Source organism: Xiphophorus maculatus, chromosome 12, assembly GCF_002775205.1.
Source record: "Xiphophorus maculatus strain JP 163 A chromosome 12, X_maculatus-5.0-male, whole genome shotgun sequence".
In the NCBI taxonomy this organism is placed as follows: domain Eukaryota; kingdom Metazoa; phylum Chordata; class Actinopteri; order Cyprinodontiformes; family Poeciliidae; genus Xiphophorus; species Xiphophorus maculatus.
The window spans coordinates 23,510,037-23,536,775 of NC_036454.1; the positions used below are offsets into that span (position 1 = coordinate 23,510,037).

The 26,739-nt window shown below is 38.2% G+C and overlaps 1 long non-coding RNA gene across 2 annotated transcripts in view; it reads right to left on the reverse strand.

Moving 5' to 3' along the window:
* Positions 1-26,739, reverse strand: part of LOC111610351 — a 79,410-nt gene that overhangs the window by 18,833 nt on the left and 33,838 nt on the right. The window contains exons 2-3 of one of the 2 annotated variants that reach the window (XR_002753619.1): positions 22,962-23,056; positions 8,661-8,810 (exon numbers count right to left, since the gene is read on the reverse strand). This is a non-coding gene — a long non-coding RNA (uncharacterized LOC111610351). Of the gene's footprint in view, positions 1-8,660; positions 8,811-9,118; positions 9,263-22,961; positions 23,057-26,739 lie in introns of those variants that run through there. The other variant, XR_002753620.1, reaches the window with a different exon arrangement.

Here is a 26,739-nt window from a genome sequence, read left to right on the forward strand (position 1 = left end):
CTCCATCATAACCCAAGTTTCTAGGAGATTAGTCACAAAGTCAAGATCGGATTCTCTTCAGAACATTTGAGGAAAACTCAGGATTTGCATGAAGTTTTCCACATCCCAGAAACTGTCCAAATGTCAATAACTTTGGTTCTCTCAATTCCTTTAAGTTGGAACACGATGTATCAATGTCAGAGACCTTCTAGCCTACTTACTGTTTTCAGACATTTTTGATTTGATTGACTTTTTTCAACCTAACAATGAAAAAAATAAATATAATCTAGAAAAGAAAATATCCCTCATTCCCTCCTTTAATTGGCATAACTGTGCCTGGGCTTTTATTTTGAAAAAAACAAAACAAAAACAAAAAACAAGCCAGTATGTCAAAGTCAAAGCCCCAGTCCTATTGAGCTCAGTATTTCAGTTTATCTTTTTTATCTTTAGTCCAGTCAAAATGTTCAGTTTGTTTTGTTCAGTTCCTTTTCTATTCAGTGGTTTGTATTTATTCCACTTGGATGTTCACATTAACGATCCTGGCAACTGGTCTGTACTTTACATAAATTAGTTGTAACAAACATTTAAAAAACGTTATGTTGGTATGAATTGGCTTTACCCGCTCAATAAAGAAATTCATTATTTGAAAACTGTGATATTTAATGCAGTTTGACTACAGTCAAAGTAGTCGAGAACATCTCGACAAAAAAACACAATGTAAGAAATCTGTAGAGGAAGATACTTTTTTTAAAGGAAAAAAAAAACACAGGGATTGTTTTAGATCAAACCAGGCACAGCAGTTTTCAAGATGATATGGATCTAACTCACACTTTACTGTAAATTTCACCTGCATGATTGGGCTCCAAAATAAACTATAGCCCAGAGACCCACATTCTCCTAAATCCATCCCTGCTTGTGTGTGTGTGGTCGCATGTGTGTGCGGGGGTGCGCGTGCGTGTGTGTGTGCGGGAGTGTGTATGCGCGTGCGAGTCTGTGTGTCCATGCACATCCACCCAGCACCAGAGGCAGTGTAAGTTACTTGTTAGAGATAAGAGATCAGACTGGGACAGATTTAATTAACAGATATCTCTCCCTAATGTAGATTCTTTTGGTTCCTTCAGATCCAACCTCTTTCGCTTATCCAACAAGGGAAAAAAAAAAGAAAAAAAAAGAAAAAACTTATCTTGGATTTGCACTCGTCATAATGTGTTTCGTACAGCATTTAAAGAAACAGGAGTTTTGGCCTACACCTTCGTGTTTTACTTGCATCAGACACCAGCGGACGAGATTATTGCTAAAGTATCATCCCCGACATCTTCAGTACATGGTGCTGTCACATGCATTCTGTGTTCTGTGCAGCTACATGATGTTCTACATGATGTCTTTGAAAAACTGCTTTCCATGCATATCTGTGTTTGAGCATGCAAGTATGAATGTGCCCTCCATAAACTAAAGCTAATAGAGACTTGCCCTCCTAACTATCTCTCAAGGTGACCAGATTACTGACATCAATTAACACGTGTTCTGTTGGCCACATGCCCAAAGCACACGCTCTTCCTTAGAGGAAAAGAAGAGATCATCATCCAATAAATCAGCAGAGGAAAAAAAGGCAAAGAAAAATAAGTAAGACAGGAAAACAGAGAGGACTCCTGTATTCTCATCTGAGCTGTTTGCCCTACAGCGGGTTACACAAAGTCCATTACTGTTACTCCAATAAAGCAAATAATGAAATTAAATGTAATGATTGTGGATTCTATATATGCATTTTACAGTAAGTACAATCCTCTTGGTTATCACAACCTAATGATCTAGAAAAGGCCAATGCAATGAAGGAGAAAAATATTGACAAAAAAATTTATTTCACCACAGGAAGGTCATGTAGAGTTTCCTGAAACTTCAATAAGGCTCTAATCATGAAGTCATAAAAAAGAACAATTATCCTCATATACTATGCTGTTAGAAAGTATCCAGTCACTGTGATTACTTGTTGCTGTGTTTTAATGATTTGTTTATGGAGTTTGTCCTTTTGTGTGCGTGTTTGCATGTAAGCAAGCAAAGCTAAATAAATACTGGGATTGTTCAGCATGTGGTATGTCTGGACCCACATTTGGTTTCAATTTAGAAACGGGTTTGTTTACCCATCCATGCAGCGTCTTTGTGTGCTTAAAAAAGTTTTTTTTTTTTTTACAATTTTGCTCTTGATTTCCAGTTTTCATTGTCTCACAAAAGTCACACTATCCCTGGGACATTTTAGATTTAGTTACATTACATCATCAAACTTTATTATGATCCTGTGTGATGGACCTACACAAATTACAGATGCTACAAAGCGTTGACTCAAGAGGGCTCTAAGCAAATGCATGCCACATAAGATGTCTATCATTTTGCTTATGTTTTGCAATTTTGCACTTCCTCTTGTTGGTCTATCTGATTAACTCCCACAAAAATAAGTCTGTGGTTGTAATGTGAAAAGTTCAAGAGGTGTGAATACTTTAGCATGTATATAAAATTTATTTTTGGTACGATGACTCAACTAATTCTTCTTTTCTGCTCGTTACACAAGTGGTTTAAAGCTGAAGTTGCCTCAGTTTATGTCAGACAGCACACAGCCCACTTCACTTAACCCTGTGGATTCAACACATCATTATGGAGGAATGTGTGGACCCATGGCTTAGTGGCTTATTTAAGAGAAAGCTCCAGAAGTTGTGCTTCTGTATCTAGACTCCTCTTTACCAGTATTTCCCAGTTGCCTTTTAGTGTTTGGTTACTTGAAACTGAATCAGCAGCTATTCATTATGCAGGTGATGCATCTTGATTGTCTTTGGGCTGATTAACTAATAATGATCAATCTCTTTTAGACATGTAAGCCACCACTGGTACAAACACAAATGTCATGGAGCTAAACAGTCTTCACTGGTCAAACACACCAAGCTAAATGTTATTGTGTAAAGTTGCCATGGGGAAAAACTGTGACACTTCAGATGCATTTTGAGAGCTGAAATAGACGTGCGTGTTGTGGATGAGCAACCAGTTTGTGAAATGATATTAGCAGCAAATCCATTCAAATGCACGGACACACAGTGAGCCCATCATTAAAAGGACTGAAATACAATCCAATGACACATAGCACTCTGTTTAAAAGCATACTTTCACGAGGGATGAGGAACTTTAATTAACCTGGGTTGCAGATGGGAGGGAGGCAGCAGTTATCCAGTGGCCTCTGGCATGTTGCCTGTCCAGTCCTGTGACGTGTAATATATTCTTATGGACCTGAACTCAGCATCATGCACGGTTCCCGCTCTTCACAGACACATTAACCTTGCAAGTACGAACACCGGTTGAAAAAAAGGAAAAAAATATAGAAAGTGTGAAATAAAAAGCCTTTCAAGAAGTAAAACAGCTGTAACGGTTTGAATGCATATTTTATTATTATTTAATTTATTTTAATCATCTTTAAATAGTTTGAAAAGAAGATGGAATCCTAATCTTGTCAGATCCTGGTTCTGCAGTCTTCTTTGTCTCCCTAGCTCTCCCATGCACACCTCCCCTGGGTTACTGACTCCAAGGACCTTAGACCGGCTTTCCCAGACGGTGATTTAAAATAACAATCGCATGCATATCAGGTTCCAGGCCTCTGAAATACATGTGAGATGAGGTAATGTGATCAGTCCAGCAAGCCATCCAAGTCTTTTTCTCTGCTTTATGCATGCTAGAGTGCGTATGTGTGCCCCAATGATCCATCTATTAAGTTTGAAGATGATGTTATATTTATACACAATATCTACAGTATATCTCTTTGCTATGACCCCTTATAGTCCATACATACATAGTCTTGTACACCTGTAAATAAATATTTATATCTTGTAGAGCACTTCTGGATAGATGCAAACTACATCTCGTTGCTTGTACTTGTGACAGTGCAATGACAATAAAGTTGAATTCTATTCTATTCTATGTTTCACCATCTTCAAACATCATTAGAATTTCCTTAGAAATTTTTTTGTTTCCTTAGAAACATTAAAATTGTCAAAAGTATAAAAAGTGCAAACATTCCTAAGGTTTATATGAGTTTGGATGATTACAAGTGATATCTTGTTCAGTATCTTTCTTTGTGATCTTCAAAAATCTCACTGTTACCTTAAATAGAAGATGTCAGACACTGAATGGCAACTGTTGCTGGTATTAAGTTACGTACCAAACTTTTTGGAATCCATTTCTGATCTCATATTATCAGAAAGAGACAATCTGCTGTACTGAACAAAAGGGTACAAGAGCTTCCAGCAGAACAAGCATAACCAGCTGAATAACAGACCAAGAAAGGTTGCTACATGGCTAAGATTTCCATATTGTGAGATTTTTAAAGTGTGCCTTTTCTATGTTGTTGGAAAGAATAGTTAAATAAAAAAGTTCTGTGAGGTTTTCAAAAGTACAAAAAGGACTTTAAAATTTCTGGAAATAAGCAAAAATAGAAATAATTACTAGGGCTGTACAATATATCTGTATCATTTTTAGATTTAGTTGTTGTTTGATGTGCTTAGGTGTTTCAGTTTTATGTTCAATGCTTTTTAAACAATATCGGTTCAAGTTAGCTTGAAAACAAAATTGCATAATAAAAAGTTATGTCAGTACAACATGAAGCACCATCATATAATTTCTCCTTTGGTTTAAAGGAGCAATACTTTTTTCTGTCCATTTTTAATGCTATCATGAGTAACAGTTTTTCATCATTTTTGGACTTTAGATATTTTTCTTAGGACACTGACTTTTCCATTCCTTTTTAGTGTAATTCAAAACTCCAATTTTAAACTGTCTTTTAGTTATTTATTTTCATTTCTTTAGCTCCACGACTAATTTTGGTATCTATCAAGAGACCTATTGCTATTTCTGCACAGAACCAATAGCTACTAAAGTCTCAAATAAACAGATCAACATAATGACATTGCATCTGTCAGTTCTTTCATCAAGTATGTTCTTTTTTCTTCTGCCCACAAATGACCCAGTTACCTGAAAAACAGCAACAGTATCTAGAAAAACACAGTTTTTTTGTTGTTGTTATTTGCTTGAATGATTTATTCTTTGCTGACAACTAACTTCATTAACTATAAAAACTACAATAGAAATTTTTTGACTAATTTAGCTAACTGGGCTGTAGCTTAAAAATGGACAAAGGGCATACGAGAACGCTTTCCAGTGTGTAAAAATGCATACACAAAGGAAAGAAAAATAATGAATCTGTTCAGTCAGTAAGAGAGCTCAGGGACTGTTTTCAATTAGAGCCCAAGTTAACAGCATTAAACTCTTACATGGTGTCACTGAGTCAAAATTACAACTCAGTTAATACCTCATAAAGTGGTCAGAGTTAACGATTGTGCTAAGAGACAGAGCCTTAATGTTACCCATAACATTAAAATAAGAAGTTACCTCACTGCACATGGGCAGGACGCTTGTCGACCCTGCAAGTCCCAGTGAGTAAACACTAATAATAGCTTCCATTAAGCCACTCATGTGGTGGTGTGGGCCAGGCCTGTGGGGGCCATTAAAAATTCTGCAGCACAAGGCATCCCTGCCAGACCCAAGCACGAGTGTTATGACACAGCTGGATGGCAGCACAGTGAGGTGATAACAGGGACTCATGGAAACAAAGAGCCAGAGGGACAAGCAATTAGTGAGAATAATAAAAGCAGCCACTGTAAAATGCAGGGAGAAAAAAAGAACTACAGGTAAATGCTGCACCGTAGTGGACCACAGCTCTGATTAGGAACAAGACCAAGAAAATTGTTTAGTTTTAGTTTTTTGTTTGTTTTTGAACATATATTACTTTGCAAAAGTATTCACACCTCTTGAACTTTTTCCACATTTTGTCACATTACAACCACACATTTAAAAGTATTTTTAGAAAACATTAAAGAACAAGCAGCATCATGAAGACCAAGGAACATAGCAGACAAGTCTGAAAAAACGTGTATATATATATATATATATATATATATATATATATATATATATAAACAAAGAAAAAAAAAACATCTAAAACTTTGAACATCTTTTTGAGCACGGTTGAATTTATCATCCAAAAATGAGAAAGGTATGGCACAACTGGAAATCTACTGAAAACACAAGCATACAAATAAACAGACTGGCTCAGGAAAGAGGGAGAAGCAGCCAAAGGGAACATAGCAACTTTGAAGGAGCAGCAGGGTTAGCAGCATGCTACATGGCTTGTACTTGTACAGCCCTTTATCTAGTCTAGAGAACTCCAAAGCTCTTTACACTACATCCATTCATTCACCGATTCATGCACATATTCACACCCCAAGGACGCAACAACTGAGTCAGACGGAGTGAGGGTTTGAACCGGCAAACCCACAGGTTACAGGACAAACTCCTACCTCTTGAGGCACGTCTTGTCTGAACTTTTTGGCCTTCGAGCAAAATGCTGTGAGGAGGAAACTTAAATCCAATTGAGAATGTATGATATAACTTCAAAATTGATGTTCAGACACAGTTTGAGCTTTTCTTTAAAAAAAAAAAAAAGGGCAATGATTTCAGTCTGTAGATGTGCAAAGCTGGCAGAGACAAACTCTAAAAGACTTGCAGCTGTGATTGCAGATGAGATTCTTTAAAGTATTGACTCAGGGGGGCTGAATGCATTTGTATGACAACTTGTAACATTTGTTTTTAGTATACAATACGGTACTTAAAATTTTTTATTTTTTTCACAGCTTTGCACTAATTTATCCTGATCCATCAACTAGTTAAGAGAAAGCATTCAATCTGGTATTTTAGAATGACAAAAAAAGTTTAAGGTGAACCAATACTTATTAACAGACACTGCATGGTCTCTTCTTTTAGATTAATTGTGGACTTCTCAAACAGGCATGAAAAAAAAACACTGCAATCCACCTAATTATTTTATTTCCATAAAATATTTCATATAAAATATTGGAAAGGAAAACAGCCAGAACAGAAAGCCAAAAGCACATAAAAAGTAACTCCATTTGAAACCCTTAAGGCTTTTTCTCGGTGAATCCCCACCTCCCGTTTGAGATTTTTCCAATTCTGTTCTATCGTCTCTCAAATTCCACCCATTCCCTCCTCCTCTTAATGCCTTCGCTAAACATGCGAAGGTTTTAATCTCACAGTAACACGTTTGTCTCACTGCACAGACAGGACCAAAATCGTTCACTTCTATCCTCCCACACATGCCCCTTCCTATTCTTCTGGCCACTTCTCTCTCATGACAGGTACCTTTCAGTTGGATAATCATTGCTTAAGTAGCCATTTTCCAGTTTCTCCCTTCTATTGAAAGGTAGCCATGTAGAAAAGGCAGGGCCTTGTAGGAATGGCTGCTAATGGGGCAACAGACAAGTCTTCCCCATTTTGTCAGGAGGAGCTAAGGAGAAGAGGCTCTTATCAGTGAGCCACAGCCACAAATTTTTCACCAAATTAGCGTTTCCTTAACACCTACCCCCATTTTTCGAGTCACATGTTGTTCCTTCCACTGTTAATAGGTGCACGCAGCTTTTTCTCCAAATTCTAAATTTTAAAGTAAGTGAAAAACCATGGACCCAAAATAGCCTCTCCATGGTAACATGAATGTTTCACAAAACACGTTAAACAGAAAACAGAAATGTTGAGTGGGACATTTTAAGAAGCTTCATTGTAGTAAAGTATTTCATTATTTTATTGCGAATTTAATGAACTGGTGTCACATTTATATAGATATTATCAGGTGTTTATTACTGTACTTAGTTATTTCAATAAACATTGCAGATATAAATACTCTTAAAATAATGAATTTATTAGCTTGTGGCACCTTTGTCTCTCAACCCTTTCAAAGGTTGCTTTGGACTGCAGAGAGGTTCTGTGAAAATATTATAAGTAATAGTGTCCTTACTTAAAATAGACACGTCATATCCCAGTATTTATCGGAACGTGAAGTATTCCACAGAGCAACGTAATGCAATTAGTCAGACTCTGATTTCCATGAGCTTAGCAATTATAATAACATAAATCGAAAATGTTTCTATTCTTCCTAAGCAACCCTGCTTGCACATATGATTTATCCACACTTTCACAAGACACCATTGTTGAGTTTGGTGCCGTTTACTCACCCAAACAAGTTACATTGGTTAAGGCCTCCGTCTGTATCTACCTGCGCGTCAGCTACATTGCTGTGCTTTTCCAGGTTTCATAGTTGCATGTGGATTATCCTGGCATACTCAATTGGGATAACACCACTAAGAGTTTCTTCTCAACATTATGTAACCACTACTTAATTTAATTAGCAATAAATTCAGTAGGAACGTTACTTTTGTTCTAGGGTCACACAGGAGGATGATAAGCATAAAAGTTTTAACAACTAAAGTTTATTTTTCTTTCCCAACAAAAAAAAAAAAATCCAGGTAACACTAATTACCTTAATAAAATTAAGGTATAAAACTTAAATTGTCCACCCTTATAAAAAAAATCTAATATTTGGAAAAAATGAGGGTAGGTTTTCTAAACTGTAGCTGTAAAGCTCATTTCAACAAAGAAATTACATATTCCAGTTAGTCCTTCAATATAACAGTTCAGTCAATGTGCACATAAGTTGTCAGTTGTGAAAATGTTCATTAACAAATAGTTTGTGGAATAAAAAAAAAGATTTGGGGGCCCCCCTTTTTGTTCAATAAGCTTACCTGTTGTCCAAGCAAAACATCCAGCTCCAGCAGCACCAGGCCCTCCGTCTTTCCAGGCTTCAGTCCGAGTAACAAAGATGGCGGCGGATCCCTCCTGCTTCTGGAACCACTGGCTCGTTCAGGTATCGGTCGTCCAAAAAAAAAAACAACCTGCATGCAGAGCGTTAACCGATTATGCGGGTATACGGAAATCAGAGAAATCTTTCAATTACTTCTCAGTGAAAATCAAATTAGCGTTTAAAATAAACCAAAAACGCTCAGTAATAAAGAAATTACTTAATAAACATCACTTCATCATAATAAACAGTCTCATTTCACAGAGCTATGCTACTTAGAGCGACACTTTATACTCCGGTTGGAGTATGAAGTCTCCATACTTGTTGCTCTGAGCAACGTTAGCTCCAGCTAGGTAGCCATTCTGCGTAAGTAAGCAGCTGAAAATAAAACAACAGACTCACCGGAGAACTCTCAGAATAGACTGTACATTATCCAGTTCAAAATAAACAGATTTCTTTCGTATCACAGCAGCTCTTTTGAGTAGTAACTTCTCTACTTCTGCTGAAATGAGCTTAATCCACATAGTCTGCCATTTCTTTTTCTTCTCCCTTCTTTACTCTTCTTCTCGTACCAACACAGGAGAAATGTGGGTCTAGTGCCCCCTACAGGACATTCTAAGAATTAACAAAACAAACACATTAAACATACAGACAGATCAGCATGGTTTATGGGGGTTACACTTAGAATAATTGTTCAGCTAAGAAAACAGAGTAGATAATACCATATATATGTTGTATCCCAGGGATATAAACATTTTCTCTTTATACTGTTTTAAATAGCTAAAAACAGCTTAAACAGTTGGTCAATGCCAGGTTTATTTTACTTTTCAAGTTCAATAACCCATCTTCGTACCACAGGTACGAGAACCATTACCGATAACAGCTTCACACAACCTCAGTTTAACAAAAATACCCAAGTGGTCCCTTTAATTGCTATCAGTTCTTTTAGATAGCACCTTCCATATGAGCCAAGCTAAACTTTACCCAGTGGTCTAACTTTATCTGTAATTTTCTGGTCTCTTTCATTCCTCCTTTTAAATGCTGGACTTGTTTTCTCATCTTCTCACTTCATTTTTAGATAAATCACTGAATCAGTGTGTGTGCATTAACTGCTCTTTTTCTTTCTTTCTACAAATTCCCAAACGTCCCTACACATCCTGCAATCCATGCATGCATGCAATTAAACTGCAATCTCCTCTGGTGCACCTCTCTCTCAGTCCCATATGTTGTTGAGTGGTAAAGCTGTTGGGAAAGAGAAGTGTTAACCTCCGCTCCAAACCGCAGGCAGAAGGGCTGCATTCCTGCCTGAGTACTCAACGCGCTGTTTATCTGCATCCATGCACTCTGTCACCATGGCAACCCCAACCAAATACACTGGCCTGTTCAACTGTGTTTAATTTTTTCCTCCATTTTTTCTTTTTGATTTCATCACTGGGCTCCCATGCTCACTCTCAGTAAGGTAAACAGAGAGGGGAGCCCGCACTCAGCCAAGCCAGCTCGAGTTTATTTTGAGTCTCCGCCCAGTTCGGTCCATGACGATGTTTCACCATCCACTCTTTTTTTTTTTACATCTTGAAGACTGGAAAGCTCTCAGGATTTTTTTTTTCCTTTTTTTTTTTTTTTTTAAGTGTTTGTGTGTATGTGTGTGAGGCAAAAGAAGACCGGGGCTGTGGTTTGAGTTGGCTCAGCTCACATGAGATACGACGCCCTAAATAGTTTCAGAGGAGCGTGTTCGCGGCGCGGCTTACGACATGTCAAACTTAAAGAGGAGACTTCAGTCTTGGAAAAAGTGTGGCCTTTTGGGAGCGGGGCATATTCATTATTTATCTGTTTACATATTGTTGTCACCACCAAAGTAAACATTTTTTTCCTCATTTCTGACAGCAAACACACACACGCAATCACAGACAACCTATCATCTTGAGGAAGTCCGTCGATGGCAGCGAGATGAGCCCTAAAACTCACATTAACGGCCCAGGATGTAAGACAACACTTTGTTCTCTTAATTAGCACTTCTTTTCCTCCATTCAGCTGGTGTTCCAGTGGTTGACTGTTCCTTTATTAGGCAGGATTCCATCTCCAGCTTTCCAATAGGCACTTAACTCCTGCCTAATAGAGGATTTTCCCACACTTCCTCTGACAAGCCATTCAACTGAGAAGAGTTAATTTGTTTCTAATGCTTGGCTAATGGAGGATTCTGATGACAGGAATTGAGTTTTTTGGGGGGTTAGGTGGGAGCGGGTGGCTCTCGTGGGTTTTTCGCAACCTAAATGGAGTCTGAAAGATTACTTTTTTTTTTACTCTTCTGAAAAACACCCTGGACAGAAAGTGAAATGGAAACAAAGAAAATAGCAAGTGTGCCTAAGTTCATTCTTGTAAATTGTACAGAATTTTGAGCACTATTAGAGCCTCTGCACGTTGAATTTTTAGGCAAGAAAGGGACTCCCTCTTGCAACGGTGCATACATTGTTGCCCTTTTTTTCTTCCCTGTCAAAGAAAGACTCTCTGGGACTATCTCAGCCTAGCAGTGGCCAGTCAGTTAGCGCCTGATTGACAGCCTGTGGCACTATCAACTGTCCTGCTGCACAGCAGGAGTGTCAGGGAGGGAGAGCAGAGGCTGAGGGTGAGGACGAGCACAGAGCCGTGCCAAGCGAAGGGGATGAGGCTCAGCAATGGCTATCTGGAAGCAGCCCAAATATGGCTCTTCTAATCAATCTAATTCCGTCGGCAGGCTCTGGCCTTCTTTCTCAGACATTTCGCTGCGTCAAGATAACCTTATCTTAACCTGCCACATCCTTTACAATTAGCACTTTCTCTGTGGGCGCACACAAAACTCTCTGAGACACACACAGCGGCCAGCTGTCTTGTTTTCACCCGCGCAAACACTAAACTAGTTTACTGTTGAAACAGCAACAATAAATATATTGCCTCAAAAAATAGTTGTTTCTTGATTATTTTTTTTTATATTTTGCTACAAACTTCATATTTTATGGGGATTATACACACACATAAGTGTGAAGTGGATTTTTTATTTATTTATTTATTTTTTGCAAATACTAATTTCAAAAGTGTGGCGTGCATAAGATTTTAGCCCCTGGCAACTCCACAATGGATTGTCAGGATGGTGTGTTCAGGTTGATACAAGTCAGATTTTTGATATTTCATGTGTTTGCTGTGTCCCTTCGACGGCCTCTGGCAAAGAGAATTCAAATGATTTTTCTCTCATCAGCGGCTGTTTTTGCCACTATTCATAAATGATTTGTTGAATGCGCAAGTAAGAGTCCTGTCTCAAATTATTCTCTCTGCAGTTCCTCAAGAGTTGCCATGGATCTCTTGACCATTTCTTCATTTAATACCCTCTTTGTGTCCCACCTGTCAGTGGAGATGGACGGTCATGTATTAGTAGGTTTGCAGTTGTGCCATGCTCTTTCCTTTTTCAAGTGATGGACTGAACAGTAATAAGTGAGATGATGAAAAACTGAGAATTTGTTTTAGAACCAAATCTTGCTTAAAACTTTTCTCGAGCTTTATCTCTCATCTTTCTGCTGTTCCTCTGCCTTCATGAAGCTGTTTATTTGCTACTGTTCCTCTAACTACCTCTTTAACCTTCAAGCAACAGCCAATCACCTGATAGATCCTACTTACTAATTAGGTAACTTTTGAAAGTACTTTGTTATGCTAGGTGATATTTTATTTTATTTTATTTTTTTCAGGTTTGTAGGTGCATACCAAACTTTTTGGGTTTTTGTTTTTTGGTGATTTGTGACTTAACAGTTATTCACTGCTTTGTGTTTGTCTGTCACATAAAATGTAGTTTTAGTGCAAAAAAGAGTGAGAATGGATACTTTTGAATTACATCAACTAGATGTAGATCAAATTTGACAAACCTGCTGAAAAGCATAGGCCTGGAGTTATTTATTGTAAAAGAGGAGGTGTGTCAAGATTTTGACAAGTACTTCTTTGAAATCGTGTTTCCATGTCTTTTGCTTTGTCTAATTTCTTCCATAAAGTCCATTACAGCTGTCAAACATTTGGCATGGTCTGGGAATTCAAGTGCATCCACTGGGATGATGCGTGACAACAGCATGAAAAGGCATGCTCAGCTTATACTTCACACCTGTGTTCTGGAAGAGCAAGCAAACAATACAAAGCATCAAAACCCAGTGACAGATATTCATCTGAGCATTTTAGGAGGAAATTGCGTGAAAGACGGCAGCGGGTAATGGAGGTACAAAGGGCTGTGGACTCCTGCTAAAGCATAACATATCATAGCTAACTCAAAGGCTATAAAGATGATTTAATTAGCTCACACTCAACATGGTAGCATGCAGAATCCCTCCTCTACGGATTACTAACCTACTTGAAGTAAAATGTTTACCGTTTACAGTGCCTTGAGCACTTTTTACATTTTATCACTTTGCACCACCATCGTCAACACTTGTTAAGTGATAAACCAATGCAAAGTAGTGCATAATTTTGAAGTGGAAGGAAAATTATGCAATGTGAAAGGCATAGGCGTTCACCCATTTTACTATAAATGAAACCCAGTGCAACTGCTTTCAAAAGCCACCTAATTAGTGAGCAAAGTCAACCATTGGGTAATATTCCTGGAAGGCCTCAGATTTTTGCTAGATAACATTAGTGAACAAATAGCATCAAACAAACAGGTTTGTGGTTATAAAACAGTATCCTAAGCTTTGAACATATCACAATTTTAAATAGCAAAGAATGTGGCATAGCTGCAAAACTACAAAGACTTCGTTGTGTGACTAAAGTTTCTGGAATAGTGGACAGAAAGAACTGGTTCAAGAAAGTCAAGTGAAATACTCCAGAAAAATGTGAAGAAGCCAGTATGAATAACTATGTGGTGTAATTTTCTTTACTGCATTTTGCATAGCCAAACCCCTTAAAGTTCTCGCAGTGGGAGAGAAATCCCACGAAGGATAATCTAACAAAGACTTTAGCCCTTTTCTTGTTATCTCTTGCCTCTGAAACCTGTTTAGATTTCAAACACCTTTTCTGTTCTCTTCCATGAAGTCAGGGACCCGAGTTGGCTATCGATCCACTGTTTTAGCATTTAATGGCTGTGCATTCGATGTATGTTTGTGTCTGTGCCAAGAATAAATGAGGGTGTGTGCTTGTACACCTTTGTTTGTTGTTGGCAAAAATAGGTGCACACCCACGCATACACACCAGCAAACCAGTGGCGACTGAGGATAATTAGGACCAATAATGAAATGCAGAGGGCAGAGTGTGTTTACCCCACAAATCCTGATAACCAATGTCCTTGAAGTCTATCACTGACTGAAAGGTGGAGATATACAGCATGATCAGCACAAAGAAAAGTACTCTGTCAACCAAAACATTTAAAGAATGTGTTATTTCCTTTATAGGTCTTGGCAAATGTGCTTGTAAACAGTGCTTATAATTGCATTAAGGGAGCATTTTGCAGAAACCGCTGTATACAAAGGGATTGCTACTCAGTTAAATTTAAAATAAGCTTATTTTAGATGGGCTCTAAAGACATTGTTCATCTCATGTGATCACGAGGAAGGCGTATTTCAGATTTTAAGCTACAGTACTGAAACAGGTGCTCTCCATTTATCACAGGGTGTTATTGCTGTCATTATATGAGAAGAGGAGTAGGTTGTCAGCCTATCACAGAGCCAGCACATAGACAGACGACCATGTACACATAATCTTTGACCTACTGGCAATTTGGAGTCACTGATCGTCCATTATGCATGTTTTTAGCATGGAGAATGCCAAAGGACATGGAGCAAACTCACACATGCACCAGGAGAACATCCAAACCTCACACAGAAGGTCTGAAGTCCTGATCTGAAGATTTATTGTTCTAGCAGTGAGGTGACAGTGAAAACCACTGCTCAGCTGTGCCACCTGGGGTCAGCAGGCACCTCTTCAATTACTGAAAGAAGACCATCCTGTTTTTCTCCTCGTTATTGTTCATATTTGCATTACAATGAGCTAATGTAGTAGCAGAATAGGGTATTTTGTTAAATGTGATATTTCTTCCTGGGCTTTAAACCTGCAGAATGTAACTATATAGATATATAATAATAATAATAATAAAAAAAAAAAAAAAAAAAAAAAAATATATATATATATATATATATATATATATATATATATATATATATATATATATATATATATATATATATATATACACTGCTCAAAAAAATAAAGGGAACACTTAAACAGGTGTTTAACACTTAAAGTGTTCCCTTTATTTTTTTGAGCAGTATATATATACAGTATATATGTTTTTTACATCCATTAATTCATTATAAAACACGTTTATCCTTGTGGGGTTGCGAGGGGTGCTGGTGCCTATCCCAGCGGTCAACGGGTGAGAGGTGGGGTTTACTCTGGATAGGGTTTTACATACCATCAAAACTGCAAAACTGTCACTATTGTTGAGAGAGATAATCTGTGACAAAATCAAACTCCTCCATCTCCTACCAGAACTACTATTGACAGATGAAGAAATGCACTGCTCCCGGTAAAAACAACCAATCAGAGCCAGGAGGAGTGTCTTACTGCTGTCAGTCAAGCTCATGTATACGCTGCTCAATGTGCTAATGAAGGAGAAACAACTTACTCTTACAGGTAAATGTTTATCTGTCATCATAGGTGGCTATGCTAACTAGTCTGAGCATTTGTGACAGGTTCTAACGGGAAGAAGCTGTAGCACAGCAGAGAGCAAGGAGGAGGGTGTGACCAGCACATACACAAGCATGATTGAAAGCGCTAATACCTCACTCCTGGCTCTGATTGGGTGTTTATGACTGAGCAGCGTATTGCTATAGATAGCACTGGGAGAAGGCAGAGGAGCTTGATTGTTTCAGATTATTACACTGTCACAACATAGTGACAGTTTTAAGAATGACACAAACAAAAAGTCCTGTTTTTTTGTTTGCTTGTTTGTTTTTGTTTTTACCTGCTTTGCTTTGTCTTTTATGTTCTTTTGTCATTTTATGTTCTTTTTGACCACTTTGGTCTTCAACATTGTGGTCGTGTAAAGCTACATAAATAAATGAATGATTGATATTCTTCATGCACAAAAGATCGAAATTGCACCTACAAGTTGAAATGCATTCAGAATCTGTTAGGATGCGGCACCGTGTCTCTCAGCTTGTTGCAGAGAAACTTTATGCTTCCTGTAATCATAAACACATTTCAGAACAATTCTGGCAGAAATTTTGACCTCTTCTTGTCTGGTATTCTAGCTCATTTAAATCGGATAAAACTAAGCGAGGCTCTCTGTCATTAAAACAACAGTCAGTTCTGTTTTTAACTAATAATCTTATAAAGGTCTCATGTTGTCCTTTGACTTGTTAGCCAGACTTAGCTCAGAAATCCTTGAGACTCGCATATCAACTGTGCCCTCTTAAACTTCAAACCACTTTTGTTTTCATATTTTGTTGGAACTGATTTTGTCAGTCATTTGATATAAGAGAATTCCCTCTTCCTGCAAACATACTTCCACATCGTCTATATATGATACCTCATTAAATTTGCATCAAAATCCAAGGCTTCAAGCAGTCTGACTGTGAGATGTATATCAAATATTTTTCAAACACTTTCAAACCCCTTCCCTGCCCATGTAGACCTCACATATACTCCAGGCTTCCTATTATTATCCTCCCTGAATTTTGTCAGTCCTTCCCGCCATCTGTGATGTCATGGACCCAGATGGACACAATGTGGAACAAATTTTTTGTGTGTTTTTAAAATATGTTGCATTCACCTTTGCTTTTATTATAGACCTACAGTTGTTAAAAGAAATGCACCTCTTACTATTAGCTTTAATTTAAAACTTACAATAATATGTAAAATATTTTTATTCTTTAGAGCACCTTTTATTTAAAGACTTTTATTAGTAGCACAGGGATTAACTCGACTGCACATTTAACCCAGAGCATTTTGGCCCTAAATCAACACCACAGTGGCGAAAAGGTAAAATAAAAGAAAAAAAAAAAAGATTAAAATAATTGATCAATTTACTCAGGGCCCAAACTGATCAATGAGATACATTATTAAAAGAAGGATATTGATCAGGATGGAGGCAGGCAGGGTTAAAATGTTTACCGCAGCATAGAGACCAGGATCAATTGTGCAGCCAATGCACTTGAATAGAGCCCCATACAGATCGATGTCTGATGGAGCAATAGGGCATATGGATCTGCCAACTGTCCACTGTCCCTTTGTGGCAGATGAGGAATGAAAGAGCAAAAAAAAAAAAAAAAAAAAAAACCTGAGATACAGTGAAGATCAAATGAGACTCGGCCCATCTCTGTAGGAGAAATACATACAGAGGTTTTCTCAAAGAGAATATGGGAAAAGAATTGATTCAATGAAAGTCGAGTGCATTGTTCAGAAATTGTCCGCAAATCTGGGTTACATTATTTTATTATTGTTTAATCTGAATTGTTTTTCTAGTCATCAGTCATTTTTCACTGCAGCTGATCCTGAAACACGTTAACAAACTTATAACTCCGAGTGTGTGTGGTTGTGTGGGGGTGTCCTTGCCTGTTTATACCTAATAATACATTTCATGTGCACACCATATATGTGTGCATGTAACTTTAAGGGCTATTGATTCTGAACACTTCTCCATCATAGGTTCAAGGAGCCATTTTCCACACAAAAGAAAGCTTTGAGGAGAGAAAAGAGAGGGGCAGAAAAAAAGAAACAGATTTTAAAAAGTGCTCTAAAGAACAGCAGAGCAGTGGCTCCTCGCTCTCCTCCCTTCTTTTCTGCTCCTTTCTTTGCTGCTATAGAAAGGAACTGAATGATTGTAGGGTGCAATCGAGGAGGGGGGGTTACTGAATAGATACTGAATAGACCTCCACGCTTTTACAGATTTTCTCTCTCTCCACCATGGAGGACATCTGACCTTTGAGGGGGAGAGCGAGGGAGCAAGGGAGAGGCAAAGATAAAGAAGGAGGGGTAGTTGGGGGAGAGAGAGAAAGAGGGAGGCCAATCATAATGAAAAGTGGTAATTCCTTAGAGAGAGTGAGAAAGAAATGTCTAAGGGCCAGTAATGAGATCGTCTGACTAGCGGGTTGCCATAGAAACCAGCACAGTATTACTATACACCACAATGTATGAATGAGAGAAAGACCATCTATTGTGGCTACAAGTGGACGGGTCAGAGAGAAGAACAACTGTAAGCATGGGCCATTGGAGGAATCTCTGGGTTAAATGGGAGATCTGTTATGCTGCTAAATTATTTCTCCTTCGGTTTTTGCCAAGCGCACACGCATATGCACACACACAACACATCAGCTCTCAAGTCAAATGGGACAAAACAAGACCTTAACATAATAATTTGAGAAAAACTATGAATATATTTTTTAAAATTTTTGGAGATAAGGACTCTGAAATTACAAATTGATAAAATAATCTGTTAAAATGTGTATAATAAAATACCCTCACTATTTTATTAGGTGCACTTTGCAAGTGTAAGTTGGACAGACTATTACCTCAAGAACTGCCTTCGTTCTTTATGTCACAAATTTATCTAGATGCCAGAAACATTCTTCAAAGATTTGGTACCAAACTGACATGATACTGTCACACAGCTGCTGCAGATTTGTCAACCTTACCTCCATAATCCCAATCTGCCATTCCACCACATTCCAAATGCGCTCTGTTGGACTGAGATCTGCTGACTGTGGAGGGCACTGGAGTACAGTGAACTCATTGTCATGTTCAACAAGCCAGGGCTTCATGACACCATGTATTATTATCCTGTTTGAACTTCAACAGATTGCATTTACCACATCCAGAGGCCTAAATGCAATGAGTCCCTGTCATGTGAGTGTCTGATTGGCTGACTGTGTTACAAACGCTTGAGTTAGTATGGAAAAGTATCCAGCTCAGATGTAATCCGCCTGGTATTTTATATCTAAACTAGAAATTATTAAATATAATCCAGACTGACTGTGAAATATCATCTTAATTTAGCAACATAAAAAGCTTCTATGCTAACTTTAGTGTTGTATTGGGTAACCAGGGATCATGATAACAGCTAGCTCTTACTTCAGCTGCTGAAAGCAACTGGAAAAAGCACTTCACAAAAAAATTCATAAAAAACATTGTAACACTTTAATACCACAGGATGTCATGGCACACCTTGTACCCTTGTCACGTCTTTAACAGTTTTATGATTTTCTTTTCAAACTTTGTTGTTAGTTGACAATCTCTCTCTAATTATTTTTAATTTTTAGACACTTAAGATGACGTATTTATCACTAAATCTGGTTATTCCACACATACCAACAGTAATACCAGAAGAGCTTTGCTGTCATCAAGTGGCACTAGTCCCTAGTTATATATACTTTAACAAATTTCCATATAAAATCCCTACATTTCTATATATTTCAAGTGCTAATTTAAATTAACAAGATATGTTTGACAGAAAAAACGCAATTTATTTATATAAGTATAGATAAATTATATAAATTTATTTATATTGAAATAAAATATAAGTGAGGCGCATGTGTCAAACTCAAGGCCTGGGGGCCAAATCTGGCCCGCCGTAGCTTTTTATGTGGCCCTCTGGACCATTAATAATTCCCTCCAGTTTTTCACAAATCTGCAAAATTCACACAAAATCAACAAATCCCCATATTCTTTCTGATTTCATTGAATTTTTTTTCCCTCAAATTTGGCCAAAAATATTGGGTTTATTTGATGTCAAGTTATAGTCTGTGACCAATACAGCGATTAATAAAAAGTGAATGGATTTTTTGATTGTTTTTTAATCAGTGTGAAAAAACGTTGAAAATTGTTTCATTTTAAGAAGCACTTATTGAATGCTGAAACATCTATTTATTGGTGTTTTTAGCAATTTAATGGGTTTTATCAGTACATTCTGGCACAACCGGCCCTTTAAGAACATTCAGATTTTTGATACGACCCAAAATAAAAAAGTGTTTGACACTCCTGCGTATAGAGGGTTAAGTGTCTGAATGCCAGGATCTCCACATCCTTCGAAGGCCGAAGTTGAAGGCAGAATATTGGTGGTGATTCTCTCAGCCATTTCTTCAGCATCTAATTTGCCATCCATGAATGCAGGTGGAGGCAAGTTGGTGATGTGCAAGAGTTGAGTGTGTTTTTCAGCCATTCACTTGTAGTGCTGCAGATCTGATTAGTGCGGTCTTTTAACAAAGCCTTCATCAACCACCTGTTCCCACTCAATTCCTTCAGCCTCTGATAAACTATCATTGCTGCAGATTAAGACTAATGATCTTCCTCTCTGTTGAAGTCCCCCCTGCTCTGTCAGATGCATAAATTTGCATACAGAAAAAAAAAAACGTGTAAAAAAGAGACACAATATTTACTCAAAATGTTCTTTAATGCTGTAAATGCTTCATTTTACGCAATCAAAAAGTACTACGATTCCATTGTGCAATTTGAAGAATTTTCGGTAAAACTTGCATTTTTTTTATACCTAAGTGTGTTTGTGTGACACCGGCCCACGAGCAACGAACGTTTCCTTCCTCGGAGGAAGTACTGGTTCATGTGAGCCCCGGAGACAGGAGGCCGTGTGGGTCAGTGATAATCATACTGAATGGACAATGCCGCAGATAGGTTTGGGTGAGCTAACACGCAAGCCTGGGTCTGATGGGGAAAGCCTGCAGGAACTCGCCGTGAATACGCACTCAGGCTGTGGGGTCAACAACAAAACACCCAGATAAGAAGTCCAGACATACCACTTCCACTTTTTAACTTTGTGTGTTAAGAGAGACAGAGAGAATGCGTGTGTGTGTTAGATTCATGACAAAGAAACAAAGGCAGGGTTTTGAAAAAGAATAGGCTAATATTATGCAGTGTAATTCACAACAGCCATGTTCAGTTGTATGTGTGCAGGATTTTAAAACAATTAAGGGAACATTAGCGAAATTCATCAAAGAAGATTTGGGAATCGCTGCATTTAAGACGTTGTAACAGTATTAATTTAGTGTCGGTATGCGTGTTTGAACTGGAAGCTGCTTTGATCCTCATGGTGGTGTGATGTGGAGGTCTCCCACTCCAGGCCTCTAGAGCTACTGCGGTTTTTAGATATATCCCTGCTCAAACACAGCTGAATCAAATAATAGAATCACCTCTTCAACATGCCGCCCAGCTTGGCAAAAGCCTGGAAACATACTATTCATTTGATTCAGCCACTTTAAAGCAGCGATCCATCCAAAAGCTGCAGGATGGTAGCTCTCGAGGACTGGAGTGGGAAACTTCTGGAGAGTCTTAGCTTAGTTTTTTTTTTTTCTTCCTCTTCTTTTTTTTTCAAAGACGTCATCAGGGAAGGATGAAGGGAGGAGAAGGAAGGGTGGACCAAGGGTGGAGCAGTCGTTGCTACGCTGATTTAAAGAGACAAAATGACCTCCTAGGACTTCTCCTGTTCCAGTTAATTGATGGAGCCTTTAAATAAGTATCCTATTTAATCATCAAGTACATTTAAAATCAGAACAACTCACTCTGACCAAACTGTTTTTATAAAAATCATGTAAAGGAATATTATAATTCAGACTACTTTTTTAAAAGTTATTCCAGTAACACAAATGATTAGAAATTTTATCAATATGGGTAGATATATGATTATGAAAACTGAGACAAAGCAACATGAAGCAGTCAGGACTAAGAAAAGTTCAATTTGGTCAAAAATGTGCATTATAACTTGTAAAGTAATCGAGGTTTACAGTGACTTTTGTATTTTTCTGAATTAGAACAATAAAGTTCAACAAGAAATCTGATAGAAATGAGACAACCAAGAAGTTCGACAGCTACAGCGGGACAAATTTCTTTGTGAAAAAAAAATGCATAGAAAAATATTAAACAAATCTTTTCTGATTAACATTATTTGAAGACTTCCTACACCCCCCACCCCCACCCCCCCACACACATATACTATATATATATATATATATATATATATATATATATATATATATATTTGGTGGACAATATCAGAGACATTAGATGTATTCAGATACATTAGACACGTGATGTAGCAAAAATTGCTTGATGGTTAATGTTCAATAAGTCACATAACCAGGGCATCATCAGGATGTTGTGCTTTCCAAAATCAGAAAGAGAGACATAATTGTCATTTCTATCTGTATTCTTATCAGCAGTGGAGCGGAGGACACAGCCTGCCCTTCCTTGTCCCTGTGACTACAGACTCTTTTAGGAATTTGGGGCCACTGTTACCATTGTGCTGTCCTGCAGGAAGTATGGTTCACTGCTCACTCCCAGCATTCAGTGGGTTTCCTGTGTCAGGTTACCATGTCCTGTGTTTATTTTCTTTTCTTTTTGTCTGTATCCACCCTATAGGATTTTTTTTTCCAGCAATCAGAAAACCACACAAAAGAAGAGGATGGCACTATCTTAGCTGTGTTGGGATTTTACACAGAAATTCTTACATAATGATGATTTCACGTCATCTATGACATAAATATTGCCGTTATCAGGTATCTTAAAAGTAAGAAGCGAGCTAAGCTAACGTTAAAAATGTGAAGCTTACACACCAATAAGGTGTGTGCAGACGAGCGAAGAGTGTCGTGTTTTAAATACCCAAGAGCCTCGGCTCTGCAATTCCTTCTCGACCGAAAGAACCCCAATCAATTTCAAATTAAGCAGTTCATTCAGTGGACATTGTCTTTGACAGATAAGCTTGTTACACCTTGAGAAAAAGGCTGAATGAAATACTTTAGAACAATCTCTTCAAAGTAATTATTGCTCAGCTTTTTTTTTTTTTTTTGACCCCCCCCCCTCCCATCGTCTCTGCTCCTTTAAAACAAACAGCTTTGGAAAACTTCGAAGGGTGTGATTGATAGAGAGCATGAATGATGTATAAAGTCTATTTTGCTGGGATCAATAGTGAATTTCATTAAAACACTCCCAGCACACACACACGCGCACTCACACAGAACACCTACTCAGGGCATTGTGATGTTTTTCTGAGACAGAGGCCCTCCTATGTACTTGGATGAACACGGTGTGGTGAGTGCGTGTCTCTTATGATCTTAAATCAGACCCTCAAAGTGGGACTAATGCTGAGTCTCGCACTTTACCGTAACTTCCACTGATAAGGCTTGGCCTTCCACGTTCCTCCACACAGCGTTCACCTGCATGCTAAGCACTGACCTCTCCACTTAAGTAACACAGCTCCTCTTCATTTACCTCTGAGAAATTCCCCATGAGGATAGCTCACCTCTACTGTCCTTGCGCCCACTCTTCTTCGTGCCTGCAGTGATGACTATGCCGCTCGTGTGTTCGCACGCCGCACCGTCGCAGCAGAGGTGAAACCTGAAAAGATGAGTCGGATCTACATGAAGTGTTTTAAATGCACACATTCATTGAGTGTTGGAGAAGGTGCCTTCAGATGAAAAAACATCAAGGGAAACCCTGGAAAAGTCGCCAGTTCATCATGGGGCAACACCAGAGACACACAGGACAGTAAAGTTCAAATTAGACATCTGAAGAGACAAAATTTTGAAGAGAAAACATTAGTGGATGTGAGGATTAATTACTTTTTCACAGAAAAAAAACAATGGCAACATAAGGCCTAACAGGTAAATACTGTTACCAATAATTTCCACTGATAAAAAAACAACATAAAATGGTTAAATGTTTCCTGTATTTTGTGTTTGGAAAACCTAGGGTTACCTTGCTTTTCCTTGCATTATTGTCCATGTGAATACAATTTGAAATGTTTTCTTGTCGGGGCGTGCAGATAAGTGCTAAATACAAGAGAGCCAAAACAAATACGGTTAATGGAGAACAAAAACACGGACTGTGGAAATCATTCCCAAATAAATATTTATACACAGAGTTAACGCTGTATAAGGTTCAAACAGATAGAAACATCAAATATAGAACTCCTGTCAGAGGAAAACAAGAGAATCCAGAGTTTCGAAAGGCTTAGGTGTTTTTTTGTTCTTAATGTCTCATTGATTTTGGGGTAAATTACTAAAGGTTCAGAAAAGATCAGTCAGTTCAGCAAAATACAAACAATCCCCATATTAATCTTTCCAAAGCAAAACATAAATTTAAGTGAGGCACAAGCTTTGCAGGTTTTAAGAGAAAAAAATTTCAAATCATTTCTCTAATCCCCGAAAATGTTTGACACACATGTGCTCAAGGGTAAATACCGCCAACTGGACGGATGCCCTCAACAAGAAATAATAAACAAATTCAGAAACAATAACAAGCATACCATACAAAGTCCCATATGAGTCCAATAGGCATTGCAAGCCATGGATCTGTGAGCAGACATCATCTGAGCATGGATCACACTTGGCATTTTACAACAGAGGTCAATCACTGTGACCCCTTCACTCTTGTATTTTATGGTTGGACTTGGGCAGTGGACTGTGAGGCGGCTGGTGAAGGGAGGTTAAGAACGCTACAGCCCAGAATCTCATCTGTACGACTCCCAAGGGATGAGGAGTCTGGGCTTGTAATGAAGCGCTTTAACTTGATTTTTTTCTTTTTTTTAACTTCTTATGGGATCGGGGTTTAAAGAGGAAGGCAGAGTCCAACTTATTGATAGATTTAAACCTATTAGGACCGTTCTCTCATTTGAAATTCAAACAGATTTCTTGTACCTTGTAGAACTTTGATGAGCCATATTTCCAACAGAAAACAACTTTTGAAGAACCCTTAACCCTGATTAAGGGTTAATTTTTTACATTACATTACATCACATTACATTTTTTTCTATGATTTTCTATGAGTAAAAATGTCACTTTCCAGGGTTTTCATAATTGCTTTTGGAGCGTGTTATGTAACGATTTTATTCTGCTTCAAAGATAGATATTGCCAGCATATTTTGTTAACATAAATCATTATTTCAGCATAAATTGGTATTATGTTATGTTTTTACTATGAGCTCACAGCTTGTTAGCCGAAGCACAGACAAGTAAAAAAAAGAAAAGCGCACTGTAACAGTCAGAGACTGGGCAAATGTCAGAGTTTGAAAGCTACCACTGCAGCAGCACACCACACTAGCCTCTTCAAGAAAAGCTCATTTGTTTGTCCCTGAGAGCTGTAGCATTCTCGCCCCTCAAGCATTTGTGTGTCTGTCGTTGCACGCAAGCAATAAAGCCAGCAAGCAGAAGGCTAAGGAGAGGTAAAGTTCCAAACCAAAACTTGAAAATCGTCTGCTGGATCCATACTTCCCACCCCCCGCCCCTCCCTGCACACTCACACAAACACCCAGCAGTTTTTTGGGGGGGAGTAACATTCCACACAGAAAATATGCAACCCCGAAAAGCCTCCGGGCCCCCCTAAGAAACGAAGACGACCGTTACTGTGGCAACCCTTAAACAACAGGAGCACACAACGTCTCCGTGATGGACAGCGCACTCTGGGAAGCCAGCGCACAGGTGTTATTTTCTTTCAAAACAAAAAAGGATGGTAAAAAAATTAAAAAGTGCTAATGGTTTTTGATACACCAAAAACAACAAGTGCTCTTTTTTTGTTGAGGGAACTCTGTGACCTTCACAAAACTGATGTTTTGCCTTCCTCAGGAGAAGAAATCATGCTTTTTATTTTAATCGCCTTTAGAAATTTAGACTCAGTTATACCTCGAGCTATGGTCTGAAAATAGTCTGTTGTTCAGTAAGCATGTGGTGCAGAGTAAGTACCCAAGAAAATTGTAAATATTAGTAAAAAAAAAATATTGCTTTTGTTTGCTATAAAATTCTGCTTCCCTGCGATTACAGTACAAATAAGCAATCATTACTTTGATGATCATCCAAAGGAATTAAAGGCAGAAGAAAATGTGATACAGTATGTCAACACTTTGTGTTTTTAAATATATAAATGTATTAAATATCAAAGTGTTAATAAAAAGAAAAACATGTGAAAGATAACGGTATCCAGAGCAGGAGTGGGAGTCGCGCCTGAGTACGTGTTAGTGGCATAGAGTGCTGGTCCAGTTCTCACAAAACACTTGATCAGCCTAATTAAAAGAATCTTGGCATGATACGTTGCACACAGTGGGGAGTCAGGCCGCGCGCCAAGTCTCTGCTCACCTCCTCTTTCTCCCACACAAATTCAGACACCGCCATCCACCACAACAACACGAAAAATGAAACAGAGAGAAAAAAGCAAATTCTGGGCACGCTCTCAAGGGGTTTGGTGTTGCGATCCAGCAAAAAAAAATTAATAATAAAAAAGAACGAGTCAGGGAACTGTTTTTGAAGCACAGCAGAGACAGACACAGTCAGAGATGTGTCTGTCTGTCGCTGACCACTGGCTCTCCGCTTTGCTCTTTTAGTCTCAAAAGAGAGAACGAAGTCCCTGCAAAACAGAATCTCGAATGTAAGAGTGCGTCATCTTTGGCAAGTCAGGGAAAGAAAACCAGTCTCTTGGAGCACTACTGTATATATATATCAAACTTATGCATGTGAACAGTCTGCCAGCCCTTAATGTGTTGCACATTTCGCTAGCATGCAAACATATTTGAAAGACACAAACTCATACAAACAGCACTTAAAGTTATTTTTCCACCCCCCCCCCTCTTTAATTTTTTCCAAAATAGACACAACAGTGTTGCTACAACAGTAGGATCCCACTAGCAAAACAACTTTGTTCGATGGAATAATTTTGTCTTTCCCAGAAAAAAAAAATCTAATATTTTCAGTGGAAATCTGGAAATTGTTAAAGTGAATTTGGTTTCTCTGTAAATCTAAGAGTGATGTCTTTATGTCACCGTCGTATGAAGGAACACTGTCTTTCATGAAAAGTAAAAATAGCTTCTCAGGAATGTTGAAGGGTTTTTGATCAGAGATGGCCAGTGCAAGGTCAAGTCACAGCATTTCAACAAAATTTCATCTCAACAAACCTTCATTTTGTTTTTTTATGATGTGTTTCAGAGATGAACTTCTTCTTGTGTTTTGAATTGTTGTGCTGCTGCATAACCCTTGTGTGGTTTAGTTTATAGTGGCTGATGTCTGGACATCCATTACAGCACAACCCAGACC